We start from the raw sequence: 24,229 nt of genomic DNA, 5'->3' as shown, positions 1-24,229 counted from the left end.
AGCTTGATGTTTTAGCTGTGGACCAAAAAGGAACATAAATTTCATTGTTTAACTTCATGCTTTGTCCATTTCTGAAATAAACTTGGCAGACAGACTGCAGGCTCCTGATTATCACTAAGCTGCCCCAAACCATTGCAAGCTCTTCATCTCTTTTCAGTGGCACTAGCAGAAAATTGATGTCTTATTTGTGGCATTAGTTTGAACCTAATGCCATCTCTCAAGGAGAGACATGCTCTTTATTTAATGAGTCTACACCCCAGGTTAGCTCTGAGGGAAGAAATTAGTCTTTCTCTCTCTCCCTCCCCTCCTTCCTCTCCCCTACCTTTCTCTTTCCTCACAGCCTGTCTCTTCTATTCTACTTTCTGTGTTGTTATTTTTTGATCTCTTCCAAAAAGTTAATTAATTGCTTGGTTCTTTGTATTAAACAGAACTAAGCTACTTCTTGGAGAAGGCAGTGGCATCCTGCTCCAGTACTCTTGCCTGGAAAATCCCATGGATGGAGGAGCCTGGTAGGCTGCAGTCCACGAGGTCGCTAAGAGTTGGACACAACTGAGCAACTTCACTTTCCCTTTTCACCTTCATGCATTGGAGAAGGAAATGGCAACCCACTCCAGTGTTTTTGCCTGGAGAATCCCAGGGATGGGAGCCTGGTGGGCTGCCGTCTATGAGGTCGCACAGTCAGACACGACTGAAGCTACTTAGCAGCAGCAGCAAGCTACTTCTACAAAGGAAGTTGGTAGGATTTTCATTATTCCAGGTCATAAGGAAGATCCTCTCTGGCGACTTCTATTATTTCTGCTACTCATTTTAAATGTTGCAAATCTACAGATTATTCCATGGCCAATAACTTTGTGTCTGAGTAGCTCAATCCTCCGCTAAGCCCTTTCTTGGTGCCTCGTCTCCTTTTACCAGTTGTCGTGTATCATTAGTTCCTGTGGGCAGGCACTTAAACACTCAGGTTGCCTTTGGACATCTATTTATTTTCCATTCATCCATTAAATATTTACTGATCACTTCTTATCAAGGGTGAAAAGGATATACATATAAATGAAGTAAATGCATCATCAAACCACAATGAGATACTTAGTGATGGCTCTTTAACAGCAGTGCTTAAACATTTCTTTGGGGGCTCCTTAACCTACAAAATGGAACATCTGGAGAATGGCATGTTAATTCCACTTCAAAAATCCATGGGTTAAGACTATAAAACTAGGGGCTAGAATTAACCTTAGCTGCCCTTCCTCTCTTCCTTTTTTCCTTCCCTCCTTCATTTTTTGAAACAAATCTAGATTGGGAACGGGACTGACAGCTCAATTAAGTGAGGCAAGCAAAGATTTCCCAGCTGGTGCCAACTCAAAATGGATTATATCAAAAGAGGGAAAGCAGACTTTCCATCTGGAAAGCACCAAAGACCTTGAACCTCACATCATGGATCAGTGAAATAAGGATGAACAAAGCATTGAAAATGTGGCCAAGCCACAATATCTTTGTATTGTGCCTTTAGAAAAAAATGAATAGAAAATATCTCTGGCTCACAGGAAAGTTATATTGAGGCACGATTTACAACCCCTGCACAGAGCTCAATACAGAGCAGGTGCTCACTAAATACTTGTTAGCTGAAGTCATGTTTGACTCGATTGCCTCTAAAGCACCTTCATCTGACCCAGTGGTATTTATGGACCTCCTGGTCTCAGCCCTGCACTGGCTTTCTCAATGTAGTATCTCCATGCAGGGAAACCTTCTAATCCCCAGTAAAATGAAAGACAGCATAAATATTCAGTAACTTGAGGATTTAAGTAAATGCTCAGTGTCCTACCTATAAACATGTCTGCAAAGGATCTTGGTTTGTTCCTTGGAGATGAACCAAATGCTTTAGCTAATGGTAGAGCGTTTTCTTTCCCTTTGCTCTTATAGACCTGGCTGACCATAAAAATAAATATTTGCTTAAGATAATCTCCAGGTTGACCTTTCTGAAGGCACAGGAAGCTGGTTTAACTGTAGCCATCCACAGCTACAGGTTGGAATGTCTTGATGTAGGGAGGACAATGTTTCCAAGGAAAGTTCTTCCCCATTTCCTTGCTGGTTGTATTAATGCCCCAGTATTGAAGTCGAAATCTATGGGGTAATGGATACAGTGGATAATGGGGAGTGTTTTTTTTTTTTAAACCAGCATAACACATCGAACGGAGAAGGCAATGGCACCCCACTCCAGTACTCTTGCCTGGAAAATCCCATGGATGGAGGAGCCTGGTAAGCTGCAGTCCATGGGGTCGCTAAGGGTCGGACACGACTGAGCGACTTCACTTTCACTTTTCCCTTTCATGCGCTGGAGAAGGAAATGGCAACCCACTCCAGTATTCTTGCCTGGAGAATCCCAGGGACGGCGGAGCCTGGTGGGCTGCCGTCTATGGGGTCGCACAGAGTCGGACACGACTGAAGCGACTTAGCATAGCATAGCATAGCATAACACATCGAAATGCTTGTAACTGATGAGTGAATTAGACTTAGCATTCAGTTCTATGCTAACCACATCAATTTGTGAAAAGCACATAGAGGTACTCACTGGGATAAACTGGTGGCTGTGCTTACATAACGTGGCTGTCCACTCTCATTTTCCTGAAGTCACCTAGCTCAAAAGCTTACAAGTTATGGATAGGTAAGCTGATTTATGGAGAACAGGTGGGAGGAGCATGGTGTTGGTATTTATATCTCCCCTTTTAATTGATACTGGGCAAACATATTTCCTTCTCTGAGAATTAATATCTTAATCTTGTAACAAGGCAACAACAGGGCCTGAGTAGGATTTTCCCTGTTGTCCCAGAACCATCAGTAAGACCCAGAACTGGGGCTGTTCCCCAAATTCTAAGCCCTGAGAACTGTAGCTAATGAGACCTACTATCTCTTTCTTTGCAGGGGTAACTGAGAAGGATTATTTCCACAGACTGGGCATTATTGTTCCACTATCTCTTATTCCCTGCTGATGTATGAGAAGACAAGCCTTTTGAGGGAGTGAAGCACTCATTTCTTCTCTTTATCTCTTCCACTGAAGGCAAGAGAAGGAAGTCTGAGAGAATCATTCATATATTTGGGGGTGGCTAATGAAAGTCCCACTGACACTTCATTCCCTGGTTGAATACCTACTTAGTTAGCAGAGCTGATGAACTACCTCTGAGCTATTCTGTGTGTGTGTGTGACTGAGAGAGAGAGAGAGAGAGATCTCAGATGGGCAACATGTACTTGGATGCTGGAGAAGGAACCCTCCAATGCAGAGAACACTAGGATTTCTCACATGTGCCCCCTTTTAAGAGAAACTGAGAGTGCTCCTACATATATATGTTCAAGCTTACAAACAGGCCAAGGAAGTTAGAGTTTGGGATCATGTGTCTCTAGAGGAATCTCATAACAAGGGACAAAAGAAGGTGACATAACAGTGCCAGCTGAGGTCAGCCAGAATTGTGGCCAAATTTCATAAGGAACTGCCAATGCTTAGAGTGATGGCTCGGAGGGAGTGTTGGTTAGAGGAAAGCATGCTGGAGCCACAGTCAAGCAGAGATGGGGGTAAAGGGGAAGCATGCAAGCTTGTTCTACCCTGCCCCAGCTCTAAAGGAGATATTTCAGGGAAGATGAGGAAGGGAGCTGGCATCTGACAAAGGCCACATCCCTGGCTAGAGGAAGGGAGAAGAATGTGATACATTGGATATAACACGATATCTTAATCAAATAAAGTGACTAAAAGCATAAATTAGGGGTAAGTTGTTATTGTTTGGTGAGGGGGGCTTGGTCTAGCATAGTTGGATATTATAACTGGAAGAAAATAATATAGTTTCAAATTCTAGTCTAGGACTAGACACACAGTCTAGGAGTTGAGACTCTTCAAAAACCCCTCTTACTTTCTAGTCCATTGTTCTTCCTGTTATATAAGGGCTGCTTATACAAGCCCTTGTGTAAAATCCTACCTCATCCCAGAATTCTTCCTTAACAACCCCACTTTCCACCCTAACTTTTCCCCATTGCACTCCATCATTTTGGCATTTTTCTGGAATCCATCCTTACTTTTCATTCCAACTGACCACGAGCTAGTTCAGCACTTCAGCTAATCTCATCTCCAAAGCATTGCCACATACTGGCCATGGCCAACTGGCAGAGGCCCTGCTGTATTTGGCAAGTTATATGCTCTGAAACAGGGCAGCACAGCCCAGTGTGTGTTAGTCACTCAGTTGTGTCTGACTTTTGCAACCTGATGAACTGTAGCCCACCAGGCTCCTCTGTCCATGGAATTCTCCAGGCAAGAACACTGGAGTGGGTAGCCATTTCCTTCTCCAGGGGATCTTCCTGACCCAGGGATCGAACCCAGGTATCCTGCATGGCAGGTGGATCTTTACTATTGAGCCACCAGGGAAGCCCAGAGGAGTATGTTTTTCTAAACTGCACAGGGACTCAGCTCACCAGGTGTGCAGCTGCGGGATCATAAATGCTCAAGAGGAGTATATTTTCCTGTTTCATGAGGGTGACCCTGAACTTTTTAACCATCTGTTTTCCTCGAACTGGCTTCCCAGGTGGTTCAAACGGTAAAGTATCTGCCTGCAGTGTAGGAGACCCAGGTTCAGTCCCTGGGTTGGGAAGATCCCTTGGAGAAAGGAATGGCAACCCACTCCAGTATTCTTGCCTGGACAATCCCATGAACAGAGGAGCCTGTCAGGCTATCATTCCATGGGATCACATAGAGTCGAAGATGGTTTAGCAACTAACACTTTCACTTTTCCCTACACTACTCTTGATTTCAAATTATCTTGTACATGACTGACAGATCAGTTTTCTTTTAATTAAGAAAATCTCTTTTTGTACATAAAATTCATGCTGCTCCAGGGCACCCTCATGTCATATATATGTGGTGTTGTTATTGAAGGACTGAAAAGAGACTCAGCCTAAGCATGCAGTGAAATGAAAAGCTTCCTAGCACCATGATTCTTAAACTTTAATGTGTATACTAACCACAAACAAATCTCATGAAAACGCAAATTCTGATTCAGAAGTTCTGGGTGGGATGTGAGATTCTAACAAGTGCTTAGGTGATGCTAATGATGCTAGTCTGAGGACTACACTTTAAGTAGCAAGCAAATCTCATTTAATTTTCACAAAGATCCCTATGAGGTAAGGATTATTTTTACTGCTACTTTATGAATGACAAAACTGATGGTCAAACTGATTAAATAATTTGTTCAAAGTCACATGTCTTGTAAGTAGAGGAACAGGGACTCAAATTCAGGTTAGTCTGAGTCAAAATCTCTTTTTAATCACCATAGTATATTCCCTCTAGAAGGGTTGGACAGAAGAGAATGAACTTAAGGAAGGCATTCCATTCAGGAAGTAAGGCAGGCAAACTTGGTGATGAATTGGCCTCGATCTTCTCAATCACGTTGGGGGAGGAGGTCACTTGCTATTAGAAATGAAGTCTGGGCATTGGGAATGAAAGACTTAAGGAGAATTTGGAGGGTGTGGAGCAGCTGCAGTTTGCTGTGTGGTAGGGAATCAGCAGAAGGAGCAGGAGGACTGTCTGCAGAAGGGAGAACTAGGTGAAGTTGGGTAGATTAGATCTGCCAAAGTACTGGATGGTTCCTCAACTCCATGTTAGAATCACTTGTGCATCCTTAAAATTTTTCAAAGCTGAGAGCATGCCCAAGACCAATTAAGTCACAATCTCTGGGGCTGGGACACAAACATCAAATTTTTTTTGAAGGTACCCTGGTAATTTCAGTTAGATAATTTGGGTAACCAAAAAAAAATTGCTACAGACTATTTGCTTCTAATGCTAAAGTGGGAAAAGTATTTAATTATTTATGAAGAGCCAAGGAGCATTAAATAATGGTTTGGGGTTTTGGTATTGCTTAGAGCTTGGCAAACTTTTTCTGTTTAGAGCTGAGTAGTAAATAAAATATTCTAAGTTTTGTGAGCCAAACAGCAAAATTAAGGGTATTATGTAAGTACTTACATAACAAGAGAGAAAACAAATTTCCACAAATTTTCTATTAGTGAAATTAAAAACTTTATGGACACAATCTTGAATCTCATATAATTTCTATATGTTATGAAATATTATGCTTCTTTTTATTTTTTTGTCATTTAAAAATATAAACATCATTCTTTATCTGTAGGCTGTGCACAACAGGCAGCCAACTGAATTTGGCCCTTGAGTTGAAGGGCTGAAATTTGTTGACCCCTGATGTGGTTAATGATATGCTTTGATGAATCCTAAGAAACTATCAAATGTATGGATTTAAATAAAAATATTAGTATTCAGATAAGTGCCCTACTTGACTAGCAGTAAAACTGCCTTTGAAAAATCATTGTCCTTTCTAAGGACAATGTGCAAATTGAATGACAACATTTTGGGGCAAAAATTTATTTTTGTCCTTATTTTTCACAATAAATTAAAAACAGCTTGTTGAAAATACGAATGCATTACATAGTTCACTACATAATGTGCTTTATAAATTATTCAAAAACTTTAAAAGTATCTTATAAAAAATAAAAATAGGGTTTTGATTTGATTTTAAAACATCTTAGTGTTTAACCAGATGTCTGTTCTCTCTGGGCTCTGATTTGTTCAAGAGTCCTGGTTGCAGACCACAGCCTTCTTGTGTTTCTATTTTGTGTGTTTGGATACAGGAATTATAGGCCCCAAATTGCAATTTTGTGGAAATACTGTCTGTGTCATCAGGTGAATAGTCTGAAATACATGAGAGGGTTTAGAGAAATCACTTCACTGTCTCTCTCTCTCTTTTTTTAATCCCCTAAGTGAATTCCAAGGATTACTTCACTAGTACAAAATCATACATCTGGTAACAATCAGGGCAAAACTTGAATCCAAATCATCTTACTGCAGATTCTGTGCTTAGCCCATCATACCACTCAGACTTCATGGTCACTGTGAAGCCAAAAGCCCACCCCAGCAGGCTCTGTGTTTTAAAGGGTGTTGCTTAGAGCTTGGGTCTGCTATTCAAGCACCAGAATCTTTACTTGAAGTGTCAGTGGTTACTAACTGGCTCACATATCTCTTTTTAATAATTCTTAATGTTTTCATTAATTCAGGGTTTTAGTTTTTTAAATTAATTAATTTATTTTTTGGCCACGTGGCATGTGGGATCTTAGTTCCCTGACTAGGGATGGAACCCATGCCCCCAGCATTAGAAGCACAGAATGCTTAGAAGCTTAAGCACAGCACACCAGGGAAGTCCCCATTAATTCAGGATTTTAAAACAACAATATGATGAGTTAAGAAAATAATGATACAAATATTTCAGAATGTCCTATGTCCTTTTTCCCAGTCAACTTAAAAGTAAAAAATATGAGTAGGTTTTAAAGCAATATAAAAACACACAAACATAGGTATAACTTTAGTGTACTTCTGTTGCAAATTATCAAACCCAAGTGGTCTCCTCTGATGTATTCTATGCTATGGGTATTTACCATGTATTATCAGCTGTCCTTCAGGGGTAGCAATGTGGCTAAAAATGGTCATTTTATTGCTTTGCTAGGTTTTACAGTTTAACTGTTTCATCTCGACTTAAAGAGGAGTATGTTTAAACTGGCTACTTATTTCATACTCTGTTGTTAAAAATTTTATTTAGAAGACTAATTTAAGGAGGTAATTCACAATATAGGAAAGAGATATTTTAGGCAAAAAGGTATTATATTATGTAAAAAGAATATTTAGAATGTGCTTAAATATCCAGCTATATCTGGTTAAGTATTTTCTAGTACATATGCTCACGTTACTGAATTCTATGTAATTTTTAAGAGTTATGTATACAAATAAATTTTTACTGGAATATGACATGTTTTAACAAAATGTTCACTACTGAAGCAAGATGAAAGTTGTAAATTCTGTACACAATTTGATAATCAATCTGTGTATTAACATGGAAGCAAAGTTATACATAAAAGAGATTGAGAAAAAAAACCCACCAAAATAGCTAAGGATGTACCTGGAGGACAAACTTACTGAGTTTTTCCTCTTTCTGTTTTTGTTTCCCCTAATGAGTGTATATCACTATTAATTCTAAAAATCTTACTTTCATTTAAAAAGAAATCTTATCAGATGATTCAAGATCATAATTGCTAAGTATTTGACTATTCTGGATTGTAACTTCTTGTCATCCTTCTGTCTTGAGGCATTTTATAACTAGACTACCCTGAATTATTGTATTAATGATTTCAGATCAAGTTTCTCATTAGCAAAAGCATAATGGAAAAAAATTTTTAAAGAGCCTTAGGACCTGGTGATCTAAATATTGTGTTTGTAATTTATTTACGATTGCAAAGTTTTTTTTTCCCCGCTACATATGAAAATATTCAATTGCTAGCAGAAGTTACTAGAACATAAAAACTTCATTTGAAGGTTGTCTGCTTTGAGAATTTGCCAGATGTGGAAGGGAGCCCTCTGCTGTTAGTTATATTTATTACAGTAAAATTTGATTTATATTGTTTTGTACCCTTCCTTGAACCTAGTCAGATTTTTAATGTTTCTATTATGATTGCACATTTCACATAACAAAGGAAACATAAATTCCATGATGCCAGCTGGCACGGTTAATAATCCGTCAATTCTGCCCTTTTTGAACCATACCACAGCATCGGAACATCTGGCGGTTTCCAATTTCCATGTTAGAGTGGGGTTTTGACCTCTATTTCACTTTCAAATGGGTCTCTTTGGCAGAATAACTCTGCTTTCTCAATTGACTTCACCGTTCACACCCTTTACCATGCATGTAAGGCTTTAAACTGAATGCTTTAGAAGGCGATTGTGCTGTTGTCAGAGGGGACTACTCTCTCCCCTGCTCCTTTAATCGCCTTTGTTAGTTTCTCCCATCCTTTAATGGTGAAGGCTCCCTAAATCTTGCTCTGTGGGCCTTTAAAAAAAAAAAAAATTTCTGCATTTGTTGCTTCTGAGGGCTCGTCTATTCTCACAATCCTAGTTATTATGTCTAAAGTAATAACTTCTTAAACAATGACATCTGCAGGGCTCTGGAGGGGGAGCAGGGGACAGCATTTATTGGGTGCCTGCTGCATGAGCGCAGTAGTCCGTTTGTATATACATACACATAAAACTTATCAAATATAGATATGAAAATATATCTTTTTGCCTGTTTTTCTTCACTGGCATCAGACTATCTTCATGCCCTGGGACTCAGCTCTTGGGAGGAAGTTTCTTCTGCTTCTGTGATTCTGAATTTACCCCTGTGCTTTTCTATCCCCACTACCATTATAAAGACCTCATCACTTCACACTTGGATGTCAGTTTTAGCATTTCAACTCTTTTTCTAGCCTCTAGCATTTTTTCCTTTTATCTGCTGTGCATGTTCTCAACAAACCACTCTTGCTAATGTATTCAGTTGCTTCAGTCATGTCCGACTCTTTGCGACCCCATTCATGTTAGCTCACCAGGCTCCTCTGTCCATGGGATTTTCAAGGCAAGAATAACGGAGTGGGTTGCCATGCCCTCCTCCAGGGGATCTTCCTGACCTGGGGATTGAACCTGTGTCTCATGTCTCCTGCATTGACAGGTGGGTTCTTTACCACTAGCTCCATCTTTACTCTTCCTAATAAACTCTTTATTTCTCCTTTGAAAGTATCTACAATCCTTTTCTTTTGCTTAAATGTTCTATAGCAAATATCTCTCCTTGTTACTCTAGGCCTTTAAAATTTTGACTTTCCCTTTCCAGCCTAATATCCTGCTGTTAGGAGAACCACTGACCAAAACTCCCCACCCTGGCCAGGTCTGATAGTAACCACTTGCATGAGTTATCTTACAACAGGAGGTCCTGGCAAGGAACACAGAGCTAACAAGTTTCCACCAACCAGAAGAATTTGAGAAGGTCAAAAGGAGAGAGGAGTCACCAGTCCACATGTCCTGCCATTTTCTCAGAATCCTTGTTGCTGGAATCCATCTTGGTTGAGAAATAAACTAGGCATCAGGAAGGACCCTGAGTCAGAATGATTGGCCAAGGACAACCTGGAAACTAACGCTATTGCTATAAAACCTGAGACTGAGCCATGCAGCAAAGCAGTTCTCCTGGGTTCCCTTATCCTGCAGCTCTCCACTTGAGCACCTCTTCCCAATAGTCTCTTGCTTTGTCAGCATATGTGTCTCCTCAGACAGTTCATTTCTGAGTGTTAAAGAAGAGCCCACTCTCAAGGCCCTAGAAGGGATCCCCCTTCCTACAACATTGCACCTAAAAAGTGTATTCAACAGGCCAGACTTTTCACTGCTTCCTTGTCTTTCCTACACTAGGCCTCACATTCCTATCTTAATGCTTTCTCATTGTGTTCCTGTCTGAAATGTTTTCTTTCCCTCTACCTGCCAAATCCAACTCCCATTTGAAATACTAATGTTTCCATCAAATCTTTTCTAATAATCAGGCAACCACCTTTCTCAGCTATTTGTTCAGCATTTATTATTAGCTCCACTCATTACAATATTTTGGCGTGTAGTCTCTTGGGTACTCTCAATTGTTCCTTTAATATATCTTGTCCCACAAAATTATACATTTGTGAGGATAAGAAATAAACTCTGGGTACCACCCTGAGCTTAGTAAATTACTTGAACTCTCTGGAATTCATTTTCTTCTTTTGTAAAATGGAAATAATGATAGCTCTTTACCTATCTCAGTTTGACACTAGAGGCTAAAAGGAAATAATGTGGAGAAATGCTTCAAAGCTTTCAAACTCATTTGTTACCACTATTGTGATGTTACCACTATTATGATCCTTTTTTTTTTTTTTCTTTCTGAGATGCCACCCAATTATAGAATCATGGAATATCTTTCTGAGGATAGAGTTAATCACCAAAGAGGGTCACAGCCTCCATGGGGAAAGGATACCGTCTCTCTGAAGGCATATCAGATCTTCCAGAATGAAAGGTTGACTCAATCTCCTCAATTTAGCTCTTCATTCCCCCATCCATAGACTTTGACAGTGTCTATTTTCATTTACACAAAGAATCTTGACATCTTAGACTGTATTTACACTTTATACTCTAGCAATCTGGGGTCAAAGCTCACAAGTATACAGAAATTGCTCCCTATAAGTGATCAAAGGGATTCTAACTATTTAATCCAATAGCTACTCTTCAACTGGGCTTCCCTTGTGGCTCAGCTGGTAAAGAATCCGCCTGCAATGCAGGAGACCTGGGTTTGATCCCTGGGTTGGGAAGATCCCCTGTATAAGGGAAAGGCTACCCACTCCAGTATTCTGGCCTGGAGAATTCCATGGGCTATACAGTCCATGGGGTCACAAAGAGTTGGACACGACTGAGCGACTTTCACTTCACTTCACTTTACTCTTTAATCGTCACCTTCCTAGACCTCTCTGTAACATCAAGCCCCATTAAGCACAATTGAAAAATTAGGTTTTAATAAAGAGGGAGATGTTTCAAGGCAAAAGACCACAAACGAAAAGACAGATTTGACTACGTTGTAATGGAAGACTTCTCTACATCAACAGTGTCATAAATTAAATGAAAAGGCAAAGAAAAACTTGGAAACTGTTTGCTATGTATTTTACAACCATATTAATATTCCTCATATCAAAACCTCTAAACAATATGGAAAAGGACAAAGAACCACAATAGGAAAATGGACAAAGTTATGAACATACAAATCACAGAGGAGAAGATACAAATTTCATACATATAATATTCAACTTCACAATAATCAAAGTCAGTGGCCAGTTTTAATTCCCATCTTTTTTCTTTTGAAATGTTTCAGAATTATATGAAGTTTCTTTCAAACACATTTCAGGAAAAACTGACTGGCATGCCTGGAATTCCTCATGTTGAGCCCAAAATGATGGACTGTCCTCACTATACTTGCTTGAGGATATCAGCTTGGCATGAGCTTTCTATTTCCCAGGGATATAATGGGATCTGTGTACCATAATGTCAATCCTGAAAATAGCATTAGCTTGAAATGGCATGTTTACATCAAGTTATGTCATTAATAAAATGTTTTCTGCCATCTCTCATCTGATAACAGAATCTAGGAGACAGACAAAATCCCGCCAGGTCTTGTTGAAAGAGTGAGGGGTTAATTGTTTAAGGAGGCAGAGATGTCTTCATTTCCATCTAAACATTGTTCCATGTCAATATTGTAGGTTTGTATCCTTGGTTCAAGGTAACAGAAGATCTGCCCAGTGATATAGTAGTTGCTAGACATAAAGTCATATACCATGTTGCCAAGAACTTTCCTATTACCTCGAACAATCTCCCCTCCCCCACCACACTCAATATTAAAATATGCCCTGTTCAGTTCAGTTCAGTCCCTCAGTCGTGTCCGACTCCCTGCGACCCCATGGACTGCAGCACACCAGGCTTCCTTGTCCATCACCAACTCCCAGAGCCTACTCAAACTCATGTCCATTGCCTTGGTGATGCCATCCAACCATCTCATCCTCTGTCGTCCCCTTCTCCTGCCCTCAATCTTTCCCAGCATCAGGGTCTTTTCAAATGAGTCACTTCTTCGCATCAGGTGGCCAAAGTATTGGAGTTTCAGCTTCAACATCAGTCCTTCCAATGAACACCCAGGACTGATCTCCCTTAGGATGGACTGGTTGGATCTCCTTGCAGTCCAAGGGACTCTCAAGAGTCTTCTCCAACACCACAGTTCAAAAACATCAATTCTTCGGCGCTCAGCTTTGTTTATAGTCCAACTCTCACATCCATACATGACGACTGGAAAAACCATCATCTTGACTAGACGGACCTTTGTTGGCAAAGTAATGTCTCTGCTTTTTAATATGCTGTCTAGGTTGGTCATAACTTTCCTTCCAAGGAGTAAGTGTATTTTAATTTCATGGTTGCAGTCATCATCTGCAGTGATCTTGGAGCCCAGAAAAATAAAATCAGCCACTGTTTCCACTGTTTCCCCATCTATTTGCCATGAAGTGATGGGACCGGATGCCATGATCTTACTTTTCTGAATGTTGAGCTTTAAGCCAGCTTTTTCACTCCCCTCTTTCACTTTCATCAAGAGGTTCTTTAGTTCTTCTTCACTTTCTGCCATAAGGGTGGTGTCATCTGCATATCTGAGGTTATTGATATTTCTCCCGGCAATCTTGATTCCAGCTTGTGCTTCCTCCAGCCCAGCATTTCTCATGATGTACTCTGCATATAAGTTAAATAAGCAGGGTGACAATATACAGCCTTGACATATTCCTTTTCCTATTTGGAACCAGTCTATTGATCCATGTCCAGTTCTAACTGTTGCTTCCTGACCTGTGTACAGATTTCTCAAGAGGCAGGTCAGGTGGTCTGGTATTCCCATCTCTTTCAGAATTTTCCACAGTTTATTGTAATCCACACAGTCAAAGGTTTTGGCATAGTCAATAAAGCAGAAATTGATGTTTTTCTGGAACTCTCTTGCTTTTTCAATGATCCAGCGGATGTTGGCAATTTGATCTCTGGTTCCTCTGCCTTTTCTAAAACCAGCTTGAACATCTGGAAGTTCACGGTATTGCTGAAGCCTGGCTTGGAGAATTTTAAGCATTACTTTACTAGCATGTGAAATAAGTGCAATTGTGTGCACTCATGCAGTTTGAGCATTCTTTGGGATTGCCTTTCTTTGGGATTGGAATGAAAACTGACCTTTTCCAGTCCTGTGGCCATGCTTGAATTATGATAATAATAATATCCATATCACTGGGTTGAAATGGTACACACTAAAGCATCTTGAAAACTTTAAAAGTGCTATGTGTGTGCTTAGTTGCTCAGTCGTGTCCAGCTCTTTTTGTGACCCCATGGACTGTAGCCTGACAGGTTCCTCTGTCCATGGGATTCTCCAGCCAAGAATACTGGAGTGGGTAGCCTTTCCTTTTTTCAGGATATCTTCCCAACCCAGGGATTGAAGTTGGGTCTCCTCCATTGCAGGCAAAATGTCTGAGCCACCAGGGAAACCCTTAAAAGTACTGTACACAAAGACAAATAACCCACTTAAAAATGGGCAAAAGACCTGAGAACATTTCTTCAAGTAATACATACATACACATGGCCAATAACCACATAAAAATATTTAACATCATTAGTCATTAAAAACATAGTGAAATATTACTTCATACCCACTAGGATAACTATAATTAAAAAGTCAGATGATAGTAAGTATTGGTGAGGATGTGGAGAAATGGGGACCCTCATGCACTGCTGGTGGAAATGATAAATGGTGCAGATTCTTTGTAAAGCAGCCTGGAAATTTCTTTAAAGCTTATTATAACTACCATATAATTTAGCAGTTATACATCTGGGTATATACCTGATAGAAATAAAAATGCATGCCCATATAAAAACTTGTATATAAGTGTTCATAGGCATTATTCACAATAGCCTAAAAAAGTAGAAACAACCTAAACCTCCATCAGCTGATGAATAGATAAATAAAATGAATATTCATACACTAGAATATTGACAACAAAAAGAAAAGAAGCCCTAATACATGCTATTATGTGGATGAATCTTGAAATGCGTTAGATGAAACAAGCCAGCCACAAAGGATCATATTTATATGAAGTGTCTAGAATAGGCAACTCTATAGAGACAGAAAGTAGGCTGATGGCTGCCCATGACTGAGGGGATTGGGAGAAAATGGGGAGCTACAGCTAATGGATATGGGTTTTTTTAGGCAGGGGTGATAAAAATGTTCTAAAATTGATTGTTGTAATAACTGTACAACTTTGTGAATAGACTAACAACTATTATACACTTCAAATGGGTAAAATGTACAATATATCTGTGAATTGTATCTCAATAAAGCTGTTATGTAGAAAGTCATATGGGCTTCCGTAGTAGCTCAGCTGGTAAAGACTCTGCCTGCAATGCAGGAGACCCCAGTTCAATTCCTGGGTTGGAAAGATCCACTGGAGAAGGGATAGGCTACCCACTCCAGTATTCTTGGGCTTCCCTGCTGGCTCAGATGGTAAAGAATCTGCCTGCAATGCAAGAGACCTGGGTTTGATCCCTTGGTTGGGAAGATCCCCTAGAGGAGGGCATGGAGAATCCCCATGGACAGTGGAACCTGGCAGGCTATAGGTCATGGGGTCACAAAAGAGTTGGACACAACTGAGCAACTAAGCACAGCACAGAAAATCGTATACAATGGAAATCATCATAACAATTTGTTTTATTATTTTATTTGTGCTTTACTTTTGCAGTATCAATGTTCCAATGTTTCTCAGCTTCTGGCTCCAAGCTAAAGATAAAAAAAGTACATTACAGATTTCTTATGAGAGCTTATAGTTTTTCTTAGGTTAAGTATTTTACAAAGGAATCTTAAAGACAGCCACTCTGATTTGGGTGAATATTACTCAGGGCCTTGCCAGGGTGAACGCTGAGGTTTTCAGTATTTGCAAGTTACCTCTGAGGACACATATAAGTAGGCATTTGTAATCAGTTTAAATTCCATGGGCTTTGACAAGACAGGATTGTGGGAACAAATATCCTAGTGAGAGTGAATCTAACCTGTCCCTTGCTGAGAGCATTTAAAGTCTGTGTGGACAGATCTACTTAGATTCTCACCGAGGAAAGAGAGGGGAAATAATTACTTATAATTATATTCCAGAATTTGAAGATTGTAGAAGACCTCTGGAAGAATCCCTTGAGAAAAATCAATGATCTACACTACCAAAAATGATTCTACAAAGTACTGATGTAAGGTAAAAATACAGTTGGGATGGTGATAGTGTTAGGTAGATGAGAAGAAAACTATCCAGACAGATTGCTATTGAGATATTGAGCAGGCATTTCCAAGAAAGTGTAAAACTTTACCTTTCAGCCTTTATTATCTGGCTGTTTGTAGATAAGACCCCTTTTGACACTTGCAGAGCAGGTCCTAACATGCTGATACCTTTGAAAGCTTTCCTAAGTGTACATGCTCCTTTATGGGACTTAACGGAATTGTTTTTGGCTAACCTATTCTGAGTCAGAATGTACATGCTGACCTAGCAACTCATTTACCTTTTGTCATAATCAAAGAATTTAAGTTTCTTTAACACTAGCTCTATTCCAAACATCTAAATTTTATTGAGGTAAGTGCTAGGCAGCCTAGTTGGTTTTTTTTTTAATAATTTCTTTCCTAGTCATAGCTTCTTCTCACTGGACAGGGAAGCTCCCAGAATGAGCTGGAAACCAGGACATGTTGGATGGAAGAGAAGCAGAGTGTGCAATCACTGGGCTCATTCTCTGATGTATGTGAAGATACCTCAGTTCAGTCAGCTGAAGTGCCCATTAGTTAATGAAGAACTTGAGTGTTCTGAGGAGCTGAAGGCAAGACAAGGCTGGAGCAGGGGCCTGGTTTTACTTATTCATCACTCAGCAAATATTTGCTGTCTGTCTAATGACTGGGAATACCAATAGGAGCCAGGCAGTCATTATGTATTGAGGAAGACAGACAAAAATCAACAATATGCTAGGTGCTATGAAAGAGGCAAGGTGTCAGTGCTAAGGGGCCTGGACTGGGCTGGGAGTACTGCACACTCCAGGTCCCCAAGACGGAGAAGAGAGGCAGGGACATCTGGGGAGCCTCCCCACCCACTACCATCTGGTGGTTAAAACGCAAATAAAGCATCTTTAATTTAAAACTTAGCATTTGAAGACGTTGCAGACTTGATGTCCTTGAGTTTGAAATGTAGAGAATATGTGCTCAGAGATGGAGTTTTTCCTGCTGATTCAGAGGAAGCCAGCTCTGAGCCCCACGACAGCTTTTGATCTAGGGAGTAATCACTGTCTGTTTTCTCTGTAATCACAGAGAATTTCAGCAAAGCCTTTCCTAAAACAACCATAACTATTTTTTTTTTGTTTTCAAAAATACTCCCTGCATTTCATGTTCTCTGTTTAGGTAATCTGCATAGAGTTTTTATAAAAACACCTTGTAAAACAGCATTATTTAATCTGTTTTACAGAAAAGAAAATAGAGATATAGGGAAGTTAACAATAACTTACTCAGCAAGCTTTGAAATAAGGATTTTAGTCTGTGTCATACTGCCCCTTTATAAATCCCTGCTCTTAGTCATATTAAATCTGCAAAGATTACAATCTCTTAGTCTAATTTATCAGTGCCTAAGAATTTCTTTCTGAATGATATCTCTATGTGGCTTCTAAAGTGCTTTGAAATTCTTATTTCTAAGTTTTTAAGAATAAGACATGTAAATAATTTTTTTGTAAAGGAAATGAACAAAAGGTTAAGTTCTAACTTGAGTAGGATGAGTTTTTATTCTGTTTTGTTTTTTTTTTTTTTTTTTTTACAAAATGTGTTACTCTCTTGGACTGCAGAGGGACTTTCCAAAGGGGAAAAAATAAAGTGACTTAAATGTTCTTCAACTGCTCTTCTAACCCTAAGATTCTTTTATTTTGGTAAGAAAATTTGACATTTCTGTCACTGATGTGAACCAAGGGAGGACATTGTTGCACAGGTGTGATTGTCTAAGCTGGACACATTCTTGACTGAGACAGTCTAGGGGAGAAATTCCTTCTGAGGACCACACTCCAAATATTGCCTCGAATTCAGAGGCATACCCATCCATTTTCTCCACAGGTCATGTAGAGGTTAGTGTGCATTTCTTGGTTTCTAATGTTCTGCTGTAAGGATTTGATTTAAAAGTTCATTTCCTTACACACCAGGAACAGTGTTTATAGGTCAGGCTTCCAGACTGTGAAATCCTTGAACTCTCTAGGAAATATCCTGAGTATATGATTTAACTTCTGGCTCCCTGGGTCTTGAATGAGGCCTTTGGAAAATATGGAACACGGAGAAAGACCTCACCAACAGCTCATTTTATTTCTAGACTGAGTAGCATAGCTGAGAATTGTAATAACTTTTGCCAGTTGTCTTGCTTCTTGCTTACTACATTCTTTCACTGCTTATGCACAGCACCACTGAATCCTGAGTTTATCTGCCTCCTCTGCTCCCATGCTCCAGAGAGTAAACCCTCTGGTAAAGCCATAACACCTGGCAGATCAAGGCCACTGCAGACAGTTGGTCTCCAGTCTGAGCTGGGTGCTCAGAAATTCCTGTCAGTGCTTTTACTTTTTCAGAGTTGCCTCCCTCTCCTGTTCCTTTAATGATTTCCCACATCCTCACCAGACTCCTTCTGACCCCTTTTAATGCTCTCTTCCTCTGTCTCCAAAGATGACCTTGCTGTCACTACTCTGACGACCTTTAGGTCCCAAGTGAGCCCTCTATCAACTACCAGCTGGGAGCCCATATGCTCCCTCCATCCACATCTATACCGGCTCGCATGCACTGTTTTCCTGTCTCAGAGGATGGCTTGCTCCCTCTCAAGTCCAAGTCCTCTCGGCCACTAACCTAAGTCAGTGACCTAAATCAATGACCCTCGGGCCACTTGGAACTCTCTGGAATTTTATTCCTACAGTCATTGCCCCACCCTCCTCTTTCACCACTCTTTCCTTCTCCAACAGTTTCTAAAAATGTAAACTGGCTTTGAGGCCGTTGACCTCTGGAGTCATCATCAAATCTCTCTTTTCTTTGAGAATTCAAAATTCTCAAAGGAGTAGGCTGGACCCCTAACTTGGCTTTCCTACCTCATACAGGATCTGGCTTTGGGACCCACCATTCATTAACTGCTCTCACTAAGGTCACCAAAAATGACCTCATAACCCAGATGCAATTGACCCTTCTTAGTCTTTATCTCCAAGGCTCTGTGTGCTGCACTTGGCAAAGCTGACCATGCTTTCTTTCTTAAAACACCCTATGTATTTCCTCTGTTTCTCCAACACTATGTCCTTCCAGTTCTCTCCATCCCAACCTGGTTCTACTTCTCTCCCACATGGGCTCCCCTCCCTCTACCACCACTTAAAAGTTTGTTGAATGCAGGATTGGTGTTCATTAAGAGTGATGATTTTTGAGTTAACTTGTCTCTTACTGTTTGTGCTTCCATAGATTCTTAACCCCTCTGTGCCCCAGTTTCCTCACCTTTTAAAATGGGATTGATAAATATTTCTCATTTATCTGAGAGTTAAGTCAGATAACACATGCAAAGTCCTTAGTATGAATTTTTCATTTCAAAGAGAAAATTCAATTGTTATGAGATAAATTAATTATATAGAGAAGCATTCCAAAATCAAATATTAGATTTCTAGTTTTCAGTGGCTCACCAGCATCTTATCATGTTTTAGGTTATTCCAACTATAAATGTCCTAGGAATTATTTGAAAAAAAAAAAAGTGCTTTTCTGAATTTTTCATGACAGCCAATTCAAATTTTTAGCTGTTGAGGAACATCTAGCAAGATTAGGGCATCTAAAACTGTTTTTAAAATAACTAGATTCTTGTTTTGATAACTACCAAAGACTTCTTTTTTAAAAAACAACTGTGTTAAAACTAAATGAAAATTCAAAAACATACAAAATACATTGTAATTTTTGAATTGCTCACAAAATTTTTATTCAGCTTGTCTTTATAATTAAAGTGAGCTAATATTTGATTTAAAAAAAGGTAAGTTCAAACTTTATTTCTGATAAGTTAATGCAATTTCCAGAGACATATTGACTCCTGTATACAAATAGGATAATTATATATAACTGAACTAAATTGATTCAAAGCAATTTATTTTTAGACTTATGTGTGGAGGTTATCATAAGTTAGAGCAAATTAGTAGATATTTATTTGGTTATTCTAGAAAATAAAAACCAATGTTAATATTTCAGATTTCTGATGTACATTTTCCTGCCAAATCCCAACCTATTTTTGATCAGAAGTTTACAGACTCTTCTGAAGGTGCATTAATCTTTTCGAATGTTAAGATATTGTTCAGTGAATTTTTAAATTCACTAAAAAGTGAGTATTTTGGTTCTGTAAATTTTTTGATCTGAGTATCAGTTCAATCTGACTAAGCAAAGCATTACATATTTTAGGTAATATGCAGATTTTAGTCTTGCTTGGATGACCAATTTTCTTGATTTGCCCAAAGACTGTCCTGGTTTTAGCACTGCAAACACCTTGTCCTGAGAAATTTCTTAGTTCTAGAAAACCAGGACAACTGTCCAGCCTAGGCTCAGTGAATCCACCATGTGGCCTGACCAAAATTCTCTTCTTGTTTCAAATTAAAAAAGAAAAAGCAAAAATAAAACCATGCTCTTTGTCAGTTTGTGTGTCCTTAATTAGAAATGTTTAAAGACATTGATTTCATGTTGTGAGGAGCTTAGAAAGGTTTATTTATATGCTTTATTTCATGTCTTTTTTTCTTATAACCTGCAACTGGATGTTAAAAGTAAACATACTCAGATTAAAATGGATTGAGTTGAGCCTACCTTTTGAGCATCAGATGTCTGAATAGGTTCCATGTCTGTATCTAGAGCACTTTCATCTTTACCATCCACTCAGTACTTAGAACTTATGATTAAAGACTGTGAGTATATTTGTATATGGTTATACAGGGCTGTCGGAGAAGGAAATGGCAACCCACTCCAGTACTCTTGCCTGGAAAATCCTATGGACAGAGGAGCCTGGTAGGCTGCAGTCCATGGGTTCGCTAAGGGTCGGACATGACTGAGCGACTTCACTTTCACTTTTCCCTTTCATGCATTGGAGAGGGAAATGGCAACCCACTCCAGTGTTCTTGCCTGGAGAATCCCAGGGATGGGGGAGCTTGGTGGGCTGCCCTCTATGGGGTCGCACAGAGTCGGACATGACTGAAGTGACTTAACATACAGGGCTGTAGTAATATGAGAGTGGGCTTCTCAGGTGGTTCAGTAGTAAGGTATCCGCCTGCCAACAGGGGAGACTCAGATTCAATCCCTGGGTTAGGAAGATCTCTGGAGAAGGCAATGGCAACCCACTCCAGTACTCTTGCCTGGAAAATCCTATGGACAGAGGAGCCTGGTGGGCTGCAGTCCACGAGGTCGCTAAGGGTCTGACACGACTGAGCGACTTCACTTTCACTTTTCGCTTTCATGCGTTGGAGAAGGAAATGGCAACCCACTCCAGTGTTCTTGCCTGGAGAATCCCAGGGACGGGGGAGCCTGGTGGGCTGCCCTCTATGGGGTCGCACAGAGTCGGACACGACTGAAGTGACTTAGCAGCAGCTGGAGAAGGAAATAGCAACCCACTCCAGTATTCTTGCCTGAAAAATCCCATGGACAAAGAAGCCTGGAAGGCTACAGTCCATGGGGTCGCAAAAGTTTCAGACACGACTTAGTGACTAAACAACAACAACATGAGAGAAGATTCAACTCAGCTTTCTACGGAAGATGATTCGCATTCACCTTCTTACAGCTCACTGACCCACTGTGAAGTGCATCTTTTACTCCCCCTGTAGGAGGAAACAGAAAACTGCATCAGTTTCTAGGCTATCCCCCCTTTCAGGAGAAGCAATGAAAACAGGCAGCAAGTGGCAGGGCCATTTAGTGACTTCCTCCAGCCATCTCTGTTTCATGGTGCAATTTAAGGTGGATGAATGGTTCACTCTGGGCTCTAGGCCAACTAACTGGCCCTGGAGAAAATCATTCTCACACCCACGCTTGACACACACACACCCTTCAATTCTCTTTCCTGCCCTGCAGCCCCCCAAGTAAAATCCTTCTACTGGAGGAAGCAGCAGGTTCTTTCATTGCAGTCTCTGGGCTACAAGAACCAAAGAGCAAAATGGATGTTTTACTCTGAGAACTGGCACTGAACAGAAGGAAGGAAACGACTACTCCAATTCAAGCATGTTTTAATCTCAGGAGAAGTGGGGACAGAGGAGGGGCAAAGTTGGCTGAGGAATCAGTGGGAAAGTCATAAATTTTGTCTCTTATCCCAGCAGCTAAGATTCTCCCTTTATAGTGCCACCCACTTCTTTTTCTCTTTTAAAAGGGTTTGGATAATGAACAGTCACTTTCTAAATTCTCAAGTTCAAAAATCTCTCAGTGGAGGAAGAAAAAGGAGTTTTAAGTAAATCTCTAAAGTCTGGATGTATCCCTTCATAACATGCTCAGAAATTTTAAGATTCACACACACCTGGTGAATACACCGTCCTAACCTAAAGAAACTGGCAGCAAACGAATTTACAGTTTCTTACCTCTTTGATACTTTATTTTGATACTTTGTTTTAAAAGATCAACTCATAGTTTCTATTTGTTTTAAAGAATCGCCTATCATTGAAAGAGACAATGAGCAGTAAACACTATTGTGATCCACTTTTAAAAAATAATGATCCAGTTTGCTGCTGCTGCTGCTGCTAAGTCGCTTCAGTCATGTCCGACTCTGTGCGATCCCATGGACGGCAGCCCACCAGGCTCCGCCGTCCCTAGGATTCTCCAGGCAAGAATACTGGAGTGGGTTGCCATTTCCTTCTCCAGTGCATGAAAGGGAAAAGTGAAAGTGAAGTCGCTCAGTCATGTCTGACTCTTAGCGACCCCATGGACTGTAGCCTACCAGGCTCCTCCATCCATGGGATTTTCCAGGCAAGAGTACTGGAGTGGGGTGCCATTGCCTTCTCCAGATCCAGTTTGACCTGAACCTAAATATGAGGACTCAATTAGATCCAGATGGGGGGACTGTCTATAGTTACCTGTCATGGACTTATCAAAATATTGGCTTAAACAAAAAGTTGTTGTTATTGTTGGTGGTGGTGGTGGGCTGTTCTAGAATCAGGAGGTTTAAGAGATATAACAAATATAATGTAGATCCTTATGCCTTGATTCTTGATTGCGATAATGATACTGTCACTGAAGGAGAATTCCTTTGTTCTTAAGAGCAACATGCTAACGTATTTAGAGCAAAATGTCTTGGTGTCTTCAACTTATTTATTTTTTTCAATCAGTAAAGGCAGAGACGATTGAGAGAGAAAGAGAAATAGAGAGTGAAAAGAAGACAAATGTGAAAAAACTCTAGCCTAAATATTGATTTGGAGTTCATACTGAAAAATTCCCTATTGCTTGTTGCTCAGGCCAGGCAAGTCCACAAGTTCACCGTTTGGCCTCAGAGTATAAATCTGGCTACTCTGACATCTTATAAAGATCTGTCTTTAGTCTGGCTTCTATTAAAGTTTAAACTTACAGAAAGAGATTTACTCTCTGAAAAAGTGTGTCAGAGGAATTTCTTACAGATGTCCCTTACAAAGTATTCCAAATTCGTTTCTCTCAATTAATTTTTCAATCAATTTCTATACCCACTTCGTTATATTTTTAATTTAATTTGCAAATAAAATGGCATTTGCATTTTCTTGAGTAACTGTCCCTTCATTTACCACTCATTTCCTTTTCTAGAATCTCAATTATGTTATGATACATGCCACAATAATTACACTGTAAAAAGTCATGAACCATGATAATAGGGAGGCTATTCATAAAAATCCCCTCACTGTCTACTTACACTAAGGGCTTGATTCTTAAATTTGAAAGAAAAATTCCATGATTGTGTTAGCTAGTAGAGAATCTTTGTGCTTTAATAGGCCGTATAGCCCAGGGACTGGGCATGTACACATGTGTAGTTTTGGAACGTGGTTTCAAAGCAAGTCTTTGAGGCTTCTTACTTTAAAAATATCAAAAGTAGTTTGATATAAATTCACATTTTTTTAGGACTTCCCTCGTGGTGCAGTGGATACGAATCTGCCTGCCAATGCAGGGGTCACTGGTTCAATCCCTGGAAGATTCCACATGCCACTGAACAACTAAGCCTGTGCGCCACAACTACTGAACCCTTGCTCTAGAGCCCTCAGGCCGCAGCTGCTGAAGCCTGCTTGCCTAGAGCCTGTGCTCAGACACAAGAGTAGCCACTTCAGTGAGAAGCCCTCACACAACAACTAGAGAGTAGCCCCTATTCTCCAGAACTAGAGAAAGCCCTCGCAGCAACAGAGACCCAGTGTAGCCAAAAATAAATAAATAAAATATAGCAGTGTGTCCATGTCAAAAAAAATAAATGAAACCTTTAAAAATATTCACAGTTTTTAAAGACTCCTCAGTCACATAGTCTATGGAGTGGCATAGAGTCGGACACTACTAAAACAACTGAGCACATGCATACATACAGCCACAAATTTGACCATTCTGCTCTTTTGCTGGGTCATCATTTTTGAGCATCTGACAATCAGCACCTGGGTCCCAAAAGGCCAGTTTTCAGTAGCCCGTTGGCAAGTTGAATAACTTCAAAATTCTGCCCAAATTCTTTGATACCTTTGAAAGATGCACCTCTCTATTGCACAGTCTTTTGCCACTTGCACTTTTTTTCTCAAAAAACATTCTGTAATTTATTT

At 40.0% G+C, this 24,229-nt stretch overlaps 1 long non-coding RNA gene across 1 annotated transcript in view; it reads left to right on the top strand.

Moving 5' to 3' along the window:
* Positions 1-24,229, top strand: part of LOC145521257 (uncharacterized) — a 222,634-nt gene that overhangs the window by 87,159 nt on the left and 111,246 nt on the right. The window contains exon 3 of the long non-coding RNA XR_014065272.1: positions 15,603-15,696. This is a non-coding gene — a long non-coding RNA (uncharacterized LOC145521257). The remainder of the gene's footprint in view (positions 1-15,602; positions 15,697-24,229) is intronic.

This window comes from Giraffa tippelskirchi, chromosome 9, assembly GCF_054371585.1.
Source record: "Giraffa tippelskirchi isolate mGirTip1 chromosome 9, T2T-mGirTip1v1.2.pri, whole genome shotgun sequence".
NCBI lineage: Eukaryota > Metazoa > Chordata > Mammalia > Artiodactyla > Giraffidae > Giraffa > Giraffa tippelskirchi.
The sequence above is the reverse complement of the archived record's forward strand: the minus strand, read 5'-3'. Positions and strand labels throughout refer to the sequence as shown.